The sequence below is a fragment of the Penaeus chinensis genome, chromosome 1 (genome assembly GCF_019202785.1).
Source record: "Penaeus chinensis breed Huanghai No. 1 chromosome 1, ASM1920278v2, whole genome shotgun sequence".
In the NCBI taxonomy this organism is placed as follows: Eukaryota; Metazoa; Arthropoda; class Malacostraca; order Decapoda; family Penaeidae; genus Penaeus; species Penaeus chinensis.
Window position 1 is genome coordinate 10,479,663 of NC_061819.1, and position 11,943 is coordinate 10,491,605.

The window sequence follows — 11,943 nt, forward strand, 5'->3', positions numbered from 1 at the left end:
CTCTATCCCAGATAATAGAACTGATCTTACAATACTGTAGTTTCAAGAAATCGGATGCACAAGAAAGTTTCATTCGTCAAACTCCTTTCAGAGCGTGAAAATGGTTAGCTTTCTCAATGAAATAATCGACACATGTATTGTATGGCGTAATGCGTTATGCAAAATGTTATTCTATGCTTGTATCAATTTTGTATCAATACTAAGTGGCTTATATAAGCATGTATGTTTGCATGTATGTATGGATATATGTATGTACATTTGCTTTTATGTATGTATGGACCTCTCTGTCAGTCTATATGTCTGATTGTCCGTCTGTCCATCCGTGTGTTTGTCGATGTGTCTCTCTCCTCTCTCTCTCTCTCTCTCTCTCTCTCTCTCTCTCTCTCCCACACACACTCTCTCTCTCTCTCTCTCTCCCTCTCTCTCTCTCTCACACACACTCTCTCTCTCTCTCTCTCTCTCTCTCTCTCTCTTTCTCTAGGTGTGTCTGTGTAAATCATATTTTAGTGTTTAATGTCAGCCGGTAATAAGTATTACATATAAACACACACACACACACACACACACACACACACACACACACACACATATATATATATATACATATACATATGTATACACACACACACACATATATATATGTATATATATATATATATGTATATATATGAAAGATGGAATAATGCAATACCGCATTGATATAGGTGTATAACAATCCTCCCTGACCTGGCCTCGAACCTAGGTCACTCGGACTTCGGTTTCGAATTTCTAAATCAATTTCCACCGAGTGCCCACGGGGAGTGTGTGTAAAACCTCGCTATCATTACTCATGTATGAGTAGATAGGTAATGTCTATGGAGCTAGTTAGATCCTAGTTGCACGCTCCTTTTAGTGGGTCGTGTGGTATGGTTGGTTTAGTACTGGCCCTCCGGTCTCATAGCCGGAGTGACCTAGGTTCGAGGCCAGGTCAGGGAGGATTGTTATACACCTATATCAATGCGGTATTGCATTATTCCATCTTTCATATACATACCTCAGTATCTGACTTCGGTTTCGAATTTCTAAATCAATTTCCACCGAGTGCCCACGGGGAGTGTGTGTAAAACCTCGCTATCATTACTCATGTATGAGTAGATAGGTAATTTCTATGGAGCTAGTTAGATCCTAGTTGCACGCTCCTTTTAGTGGGTCGTGTGGTATGGTTGGTTTAGTACTGGCCCTCCGGTCTCATAGCCGGAGTGACCTAGGTTCGAGGCCAGGTCAGGGAGGATTGTTATACACCTATATCAATGCGGTATTGCATTATTCCATCTTTCATATATATACCTCAGTATCTGACTTCGGTTTCGAATTTCTAAATCAATTTCCACCGAGTGCCCACGGGGAGTGTGTGTAAAACCTCGCTATCATTACTCATGTATGAGTAGATAGGTAATGTCTATGGAGCTAGTTAGATCCTAGTTGCACGCTCCTTTTAGTGGGTCGTGTGGTATGGTTGGTTTAGTACTGGCCCTCCGGTCTCATAGCCGGAGTGACCTAGGTTCGAGGCCAGGTCAGGGAGGATTGTTATACACCTATATCAATGCGGTATTGCATTATTCCATCTTTCATATATATACCTCAGTATCTGACTTCGGTTTCGAATTTCTAAATCAATTTCCACCGAGTGCCCACGGGGAGTGTGTGTAAAACCTCGCTATCATTACTCATGTATGAGTAGATAGGTAATGTCTATGGAGCTAGTTAGATCCTAGTTGCACGCTCCTTTTAGTGGGTCGTGTGGTATGGTTGGTTTAGTACTGGCCCTCCGGTCTCATAGCCGGAGTGACCTAGGTTCGAGGCCAGGTCAGGGAGGATTGTTATACACCTATATCAATGCGGTATTGCATTATTCCATCTTTCATATATATACCTCAGTATCTGACTTCGGTTTCGAATTTCTAAATCAATTTCCACCGAGTGCCCACGGGGAGTGTGTGTAAAACCTCGCTATCATTACTCATGTATGAGTAGATAGGTAATGTCTATGGAGCTAGTTAGATCCTAGTTGCACGCTCCTTTTAGTGGGTCGTGTGGTATGGTTGGTTTAGTACTGGCCCTCCGGTCTCATAGCCGGAGTGACCTAGGTTCGAGGCCAGGTCAGGGAGGATTGTTATACACCTATATCAATGCGGTATTGCATTATTCCATCTTTCATATATATACCTCAGTATCTGACTTCGGTTTCGAATTTCTAAATCAATTTCCACCGAGTGCCCACGGGGAGTGTGTGTAAAACCTCGCTATCATTACTCATGTATGAGTAGATAGGTAATGTCTATGGAGCTAGTTAGTTCCTAGTTGCACGCTCCTTTTAGTGGGTCGTGTGGTATGGTTGGTTTAGTACTGGCCCTCCGGTCTCATAGCCGGAGTGACCTAGGTTCGAGGCCAGGTCAGGGAGGATTGTTATACACCTATATCAATGCGGTATTGCATTATTCCATCTTTCATATACATACCTCAGTATCTGACTTCGGTTTCGAATTTCTAAATCAATTTCCACCGAGTGCCCACGGGGAGTGTGTGTAAAACCTCGCTATCATTACTCATGTATGAGTAGATAGGTAATGTCTATGGAGCTAGTTAGATCCTAGTTGCACGCTCCTTTTAGTGGGTCGTGTGGTATGGTTGGTTTAGTACTGGCCCTCCGGTCTCATAGCCGGAGTGACCTAGGTTCGAGGCCAGGTCAGGGAGGATTGTTATACACCTATATCAATGCGGTATTGCATTATTCCATCTTTCATATATATACCTCAGTATCTGACTTCGGTTTCGAATTTCTAAATCAATTTCCACCGAGTGCCCACGGGGAGTGTGTGTAAAACCTCGCTATCATTACTCATGTATGAGTAGATAGGTAATGTCTATGGAGCTAGTTAGATCCTAGTTGCACGCTCCTTTTAGTGGGTCGTGTGGTATGGTTGGTTTAGTACTGGCCCTCCGGTCTCATAGCCGGAGTGACCTAGGTTCGAGGCCAGGTCAGGGAGGATTGTTATACACCTATATCAATGCGGTATTGCATTATTCCATCTTTCATATATATACCTCAGTATCTGACTTCGGTTTCGAATTTCTAAATCAATTTCCACCGAGTGCCCACGGGGAGTGTGTGTAAAACCTCGCTATCATTACTCATGTATAAGTAGATAGGTAATGTCTATGGAGCTAGTTAGATCCTAGTTGCACGCTCCTTTTAGTGGGTCGTGTGGTATGGTTGGTTTAGTACTGGCCCTCCGGTCTCATAGCTGGAGTGACCTAGGTTCGAGGCCAGGTCAGGGAGGATTGTTATACACCTATATCAATGCGGTATTGCATTATTCCATCTTTCATATATATATACCTCAGTATCTGACTTCGGTTTCGAATTTCTAAATCAATTTCCACCGAGTGCCCACGGGGAGTGTGTGTAAAACCTCGCTATCATTACTCATGTATGAGTAGATAGGTAATGTCTATGGAGCTAGTTAGATCCTAGTTGCACGCTCCTTTTAGTGGGTCGTGTGGTATGGTTGGTTTAGTACTGGCCCTCCGGTCTCATAGCCGGAGTGACCTAGGTTCGAGGCCAGGTCAGGGAGGATTGTTATACACCTATATCAATGCGGTATTGCATTATTCGATCTTTCATATATATACCTCAGTATCTGACTTCGGTTTCGAATTTCTAAATCAATTTCCACCGAGTGCCCACGGGGAGTGTGTGTAAAACCTCGCTATCATTACTCATGTATGAGTAGATAGGTAATGTCTATGGAGCTAGTTAGATCCTAGTTGCACGCTCCTTTTAGTGGGTCGTGTGGTATGGTTGGTTTAGTACTGGCCCTCCGGTCTCATAGCCGGAGTGACCTAGGTTCGAGGCCAGGTCAGGGAGGATTGTTATACATGTATATATATATATATATATATATATATATATATATATATGTATATATAAATACATACATATATATCCATATATATATATATATATATGGATACATATATATATATACATATACATATATATGCATATATATATATGAAGAAATATATATATGTATATATATGCATATATATGTATATAAATATATACAAACATACATATATATATATTTATATATATATATACACACAAACACTAAATTTAATCTAGTTTGATTCCATTTGTTACAATGGATATTCTTGGTATGATACACTGTTTCATTTTGCTTCTAAGTTATCCCCTGTGTGCAAGGAATGGCCGGGGTTACCATCCACTGGCGGCGAGGGATTTGAACGCAGGTCAGCAAGATTGCTAGACGAGATCACTACCGCTGCACCACACAGCACAGCATATATATATATGTATATTTATATATATATACATATATCAATATATATATATATGCATATATCTATGTATATATATGATATATATATATATATATACATATATATAAACATATATAAATGTATATATATACATGTTTATATATATATATATATATATATATATAAATGAATATACATATATATATGTATATACATATGTATATTTATTTATTTATATACATAGGATATATATATATATATACACACACACACACACATATATACACACAAATATATTTTTTTCAACAGCCATTTATTCCACTGCAGAACATAGGCCTCTCTCAGTTCACCCATTTAGACAGCAAGACAGACAAACAGACCCTCATTAGATACAGTTATATGTTACAGCATATCTTCCCTCAATGACTAGGTCGCATTTGCGTGGTTTAGATTTCCTTTTATGTTCTTAATATTTGCGAAAAGTCCACGTCAGTTATTTTGCTAATATAGCTGAATTACGTAATAACCTTTTGTAATTGCTAAAGTGGGACCACTTAAGGTGTTATTAGATTGTTTTTACAGTGTTTGCATATTGTTATATTGAAAGTCTTTAGATGTAATGAAAACAAGAGAGAGGGAGGGAGGGATGGTGGGTCACATGTGAAATAAAGATGAAGTGAAAGATGGGGTGAGATAGATAGATAGATAGACAAATAAATGGACAGATGGATATATATATATATATCATATATATATACATAAATATATATATATATATATATATATATATATATATATATATATATATATATATATATATATATATGTGTGTGTGTGTGTGTATGAATAGATAAGAAAACATACGAGTTCAAACGTCACGATTTAATTTTACTTATTGTGGTTGTTTTCCCATTCACGTTACTGTGATTGTGTTGCTATATATATATATATATATATATATATATATATATATATATATATATACACATATATTTATACATATATACATATATGTATATATGAATATATACATATGTATAAATATATGTATATATATTATATATATATAATATATATATGCGTATATATATATTATATATATAATATATATATAATATACATATATACATACATGTATATATATGTATATATATATATATATATATATATATATATATATATATATATATATATATATATTTATGTGTGTATGTGTGTGTGTGTGTGTGTGTGTGTGTGTGTGTGTGTGTGTATTTATTTGTTTATTTATATTTAGACACGCACACACATAGACAGGAGAGGGAGAGAGAGAGAGAGAGAGAGAGAGAGAGAGAGAGAGAGAGAGAGAGAGAGAGAGAGAGAGAGAGAGAGAGATAGAGAGAGAGAGAGAGAGAGAGAGAGAGAGAGAGAGAGAGAGAGAGAGAGAGATAGATTTAACCGTAATCATTTTCATTCAATGCCAATGTTTAATAAAAAAAAAAGACAAAAAGCCATTATTGCACCAAATAAGACGCAAATTATTTAACGCATTAGACTTCTTGACAAGCAAAGCAATACTTTTCTCTCATGCAAATCACGGGAAAGGAATAACCAATCCTAAATCATTTCCGAACCTGCGCTGTGTAATCAATTTTAGGAATAATACCAGGGGATCATTTGCATTTCAACATCCAACTATTAATGACATACGAATATATGATTTCGTTCGGTCTGTTCGTCCGCTTATGAACGGGGAGGTTTTAGAATATATTACGTCTGTGCGTTTCGATAGAGAGGGGTCACACACTTAGACAGACACACACAAATGCTGAAACACATACACGCAGCATGCAATACACAGCACACACACACACACACACACTATACACAACATACACACACACACACACACACACACACACACACACATACACACAATACACAATAAATAACACACACATGCACACACAATACACAACACAGTAACACACACAATACACAGTACACAACACACACATATTTTTGAGTAAAACTTAGCTTTCGGATTTATTTTTAGCTTATGTATCAACCTTTACATGAAAATCATTAAAATTAAGAACTTTTACTTCCATTTGTTAAAATCATCGTCTTTGATTTCACACGAGATATCAGTTCTTAAGAAAAAAAAAAAAAAAATTGTCCCAACTAACTTCAAGGAAACGGTTCTAACTTTAGCCAAAGCTAACTAACCAAACAACGTATCCTAGCATATTTAACCAAAAATCACGTGAAGTAATTAATTCTTTATGATGTCCTGCGCGACAATCCCAAAGGTCGGGGGGGGGGGGGGGGGGGGGAGAGAGTTTTATCTTCTGAAATAAAGTTACATTAGAATTCTTCCTTTTATCAGGAAAGTTATTAGAGAAAATTAATTTCGTAAGTTAAAAATCATGTGCGAGGAATAATAAACGTGCTTAACCAAACTAACTAAAAGGAAAAGTGGAAATCTTATTAATCATTTCGAAGAAAGTAAACAGCTGCAAAGAAACACAAGAATATACTTACGTACATAAAATATACATGCGCATATCTATCTATTTATCTATCTACACACACACACACACACACGTATATATGTATACACACACACACACACACACACACACACACACACACACACACACACACACACACACACACACACACACACACACACACACACACACACACGCACACACACACACACACACACACAAAACACACACTGACTGACGAATCTATAAAGACATTATGACCTGAAACAAGCTACCAGTTACAGTAACCAAATATAGCTGATACTCCCCAGCTATCGTATCATAAACGCTTCATCAGACAAATAATAATAAAAAAAAAGGAAAACGCACTAGATTCAGTTACCTTTAAATCGAGCATACTTGATATAATAAGTGTTTAGCTTAATCTGTATTCCATTAAGTTCTTACGTCGGTACTGTTTGGACAGGAATAGAACACCTTCTGACGTCACGGCGGAGACTGCTACCCAGAAGGAGAAACAAGAGATAAAGAGGAAAAGAGATGGAGAGGAAACGAAGGCAGAAGAAACAGAAGTGGTAGTAGAAATAGTAGAAGTAATAGTAGTAGTAGTAGTATCCGAATTATTATTATTATTATTATTATTATTATTATTATTATTATTATTATTATCATTATTAATATTATTAGTATTGGTCGTAGCAGTAGTAGTAGCATCAGAAATATTATCATAATTTTTTTATATTATATTTTTTCTATTATTATTATTATAATCATTATTATTATTTATATAATTATTATTATTGTAATTATTATCATTATTATTATTGTAATTATTATTATTATTATTATTATTATTATTAGTAGTAGTAGTAGTAGTAGTAGTAGTAGTAGTAGAATTATCAGTAGAAGAATTCAGAAAAAAACAAAACAAGAACAAACAGGAGCAAGAAGAAGTAGAAGAATACAAAGAACGGGAAGAAGACGAAGAAGAGGAAGAAGAAGTAAGGGTGGTAGTAGAAGAAAGAGAAAAACGAGAATATGAAGAACATGAAACAAGAGAAGTTGAAGTAGGAGTAGATGAAAAAAAAACGAAGAAGAAAAAGAGGAAGAGGAAAGATAAGGGGAAAAGGAGAAGAAAATGAAAAGAAATAAACAGTACTAGAAAAAAACGAGTAAAGGAAGAAAAGGAAAAATTCCAAAATGTTTCCAGGTGACCTAATATAGATTATAGATTTACGATTGCGTGTAAGGAACAAAAAAAAAAAAAAAAAAAAAAAAAAAAAGAATAATAATGAGAAAATATATGATAAGAATATGAGGAAATAGATTAGAAACAAATGGATTGTGAATAAAGGTAATACGAAATTGTTTGTGTAATAACATGTCGATTTAATTACATTTGCATCTACTATCACTATTATCAATTTCATCTCAGTCGTTATTGCACTTCTTCGTCATCATCTGCTTCTTCCCTTTTTCTTCTTCTAATTATGATCATTATTATCATCATCACTATCATTAACAATATCATTATTAGTTTCACCATTTTCCTCTTCCTCTTCCTTTTCCTATCATTATCATTATTATTGTTGTTACTATTATATCTATCAGTATTGGTGATGCGATCGGGTGCTGCTCGGACTGTTATCGCTATATATGAAGGCAGGATCATTGTTTTCTGTTGCGTTGCAGGATTTGGTGGAACGCCCACAGCAAGAGGGTGGGCCGTGCTGAGGGAAGGCGAGGCCGACAGCACTGAAGCAGACCTGTGTGAAGGAGGGTGGGCTGTGGGCAGAGATGAGGAAACTGCTGTTTTCCAGGTTGCTGCAGGCGTCGAAGCTGGCGTCCGCGTCGTATAGGAACACTCCTTGGGACCTCTTGGGGCTAGAACGTAGGAATCCCGTCCTGTTCTCTCACGGAAGGCATCTGCGCGGGTGACGAGATAGAAGACAGGATGAGTGATGAGGAGAAAACCTATCCGTGGTTACCGTTTGAATAAATCATAGCAATGAATAATTTTTCGAATTTTTCGGTGTGGATTTTGCCATTTGAAATGCCAGCGAGCACGTCTTGACTTGTATTTAATAATATTTTAATTAAAGCATATGGTGATAATTGTAACGATGGGCATGATTCTCGACTCGTAAGCTTGGCCATTGAAAGAATAATGGAAAGATTTATATATATGAATAATTTTGGGATTTCTATTAGTACTGGTATTTAAAAAGACTTAGTAAATGTGCTTAAACATTAAATTAAAAATACAAAAAACTCACGGAGGTCAATGTTTACCCTTGTACGTCAGCGTAATGCTACAAACCGAGTGTATCCATTGTAGCGCACAAATATTGCGTATTTTCCAACGGAACGCAAAGGTGGTACGAGCACACATTCTAATTTATCTGAAAACAGACATTTTAATGTTTTGAATATTTGATGTTCAAAATATGATAATAAATTCCAACCTCTGAAATCAAAAAGAACAGTTATTACGAGTGTAGGCTTTGTCACACACACACACACACACACACACACACACACACACACACACACACACACACACACACACACACACACACACACACACACACACACACACACACGCACACACACACACACGCACACACACACACACAAACACACACACACACACATATATATATATAATCAAATTAATACAATATTAAGGTATGCGAGAAGTACAGTTAATGTACTGTGAAGTATCTTAAAGCCGCTTTCACACCAAGATTGCACGATGCACGTGGCAAATGGCAGATGACAGGTGACAAGTGACACATGGCACGGTGCTTTCAGACCAAGTTTGCACGTGGCGCGTGTCAGGCAGTTTTCAATCGGTTCACCAGATGGCATAATCGAAGAATTACGATGTTATTGTTGTCTTAAGTAATCTCGTGACGATCATCTGTCTGTTACTCGGAGGAAGAAAGTGGAAAAATTATTCCAATACTCCCTGCACTCTCATTGTCCAGGGTTCATGAGGGTAAGTTTGGGGTGACTCAGAGCTGAAACAACTGAACATCAATGAACAGTTGCTGCGCTCTTACTAGGGGCACCCGATGTCACTGGACAGCAGAAGCGGAAACTGCATGTTGGTTTACATGGTCGTATGACTCGAATGGATTAGAGCATGATATCAATATGATAAAAAAAATCGAAACAAAGCATTGAACTAGTACTCTGAAAATCTTCGTATATATATATATATATATATATATATATATATATATATATATATATATATATATATATATATTTTTTTTTTTTTTTTTTTTTAGAGAATATTTTGTTGAAGTGTATTTTTATTGTACTGAGCCGATGCTGTATTATGCAAATATTTGTATTTCTCCACAGTGTGTACAAATATTATGTTGGTTGGAAGAGGCACGGTTGTGCACGAGAGCCGGCACAAATTGCATTGTTTCCTCCTGCGAGACCGCTCTTGATTACTCTCTCATAGAAGCTTCTCTCAGTGGGCGACCGAAGCAGTATATTTGTCTAGACACTTCAAAACTACTCTTATGTTTTCCTTTTTATCATATGTTATTTGATTTTAATTTTTTTATATTATCTTGGTTAATATTGACTTTGAATGTAAAAGCTCTACTAAAATCTGACAACGTTGTCCGAGGTGGCAGGTCGCACCCTGAAAAAGAACGGACAGGTCGGATCTTGGCGTCGCACGCAGGTCGCATGTGCCAGTTCGGTGTGAAACTTTTCTTATATAATTTACGTATGTTCGTGTTTAAATGGCATGCCACGTGCGACGTGCCACCTTGGTGTGAAAACGGCCTATAACGCAGCTACATTAGCGCATTCTTGTAAAAACAGTTTGTGATATGATTCATCACTCGAAGTTTTCCAGTTGGCTATTTCACAATTCATTGGTCACTCGGGCGCAAAGAACCATTGCCCATGCGCTCGATTTCAGCAACAAACAAGGCGTCTACGATCGGCCCATCTTGTAGATATTTTGTCTTCTACTCTAGAAATGGAGGCTCAACGATTACGAAAACTACATATGTAGGTTCGTTTGTGATTGTACAGAAGAAATAATAGAAGTGTGTATCAAAATCTGCTCCATGAATTTCGTTTAAAGATTGAATACAGGCAAGCTACTTTAAGAAACTTGAAAGACGTGGATGTAAACAATGAGGACGTCACAGATACACAAATGAACTTCCATGTAAACCTGATAGCCATACTTACAAATGAAATGATATAGAACACAATAACTATTTAAGATCATATTAATTGACATATGTACGAGGATGACTGTTATTATTTGTGTAGTTGAGTATAGGTTCCTTAGCAGACCACAAGGCTCTTTGTTGCTATGCCGCTTCGACGATTTCCAAACGACACTTACCGTCAGCTTCTACTTCCGACTAAGTTGGCGATTATGCCAACTCGGAAGGTGAAGGAAGTGTCAAAGTTGTTGTTGCTTCCTACTTATCGTTGAAAGAAGGCTTGTGTGAGTGTCACTTCACTTGAAACAAGTTATGATATTATGTAGTAAAAGTTGTTTATGTATTTATTTATTTTGATAAAGACGAATGGTATGTTGGTATTACCGTGTACTTTACAATCGTGTCAATTTCAAACTTTTGAAACAATATTTATTTAACAAAATCAATTCAGGTTATTCGGATAACCATTATTTATTATTTCGTTGCCGTGACTAAATAACCGACAATGTTTTGACAGTGTTAATAAAATAACATTATTTATCAAACTATGTTAATGGTATATGCTAGTTTACTAATATAGAATGTATAAATCTTCCTTTGTCTGATAATTTATAGTCAAATCATCAAAATGTTATACTGTTCCGTGATAGGCATCATTAATCTCCTAACATTAACTGCTGATTGGTCTTCAGAGCATTGCCTACATCTTCAAAAAGAGCTAATGAATTCACCAGTTCAATTTTACTCCGAAACTAATTGAACATGTAATGATGAACCTTAAGCTTATGATTTTGATTTTTTTTATCAGGTTTACGGAAATAAACCGAGTCATTACAACAAGGAAAAGTAATTACATTTATTGCAGAATCAATACTGTTTTTCCTCTTTTCTTCAAACGATATTTCACACTTCCGCTT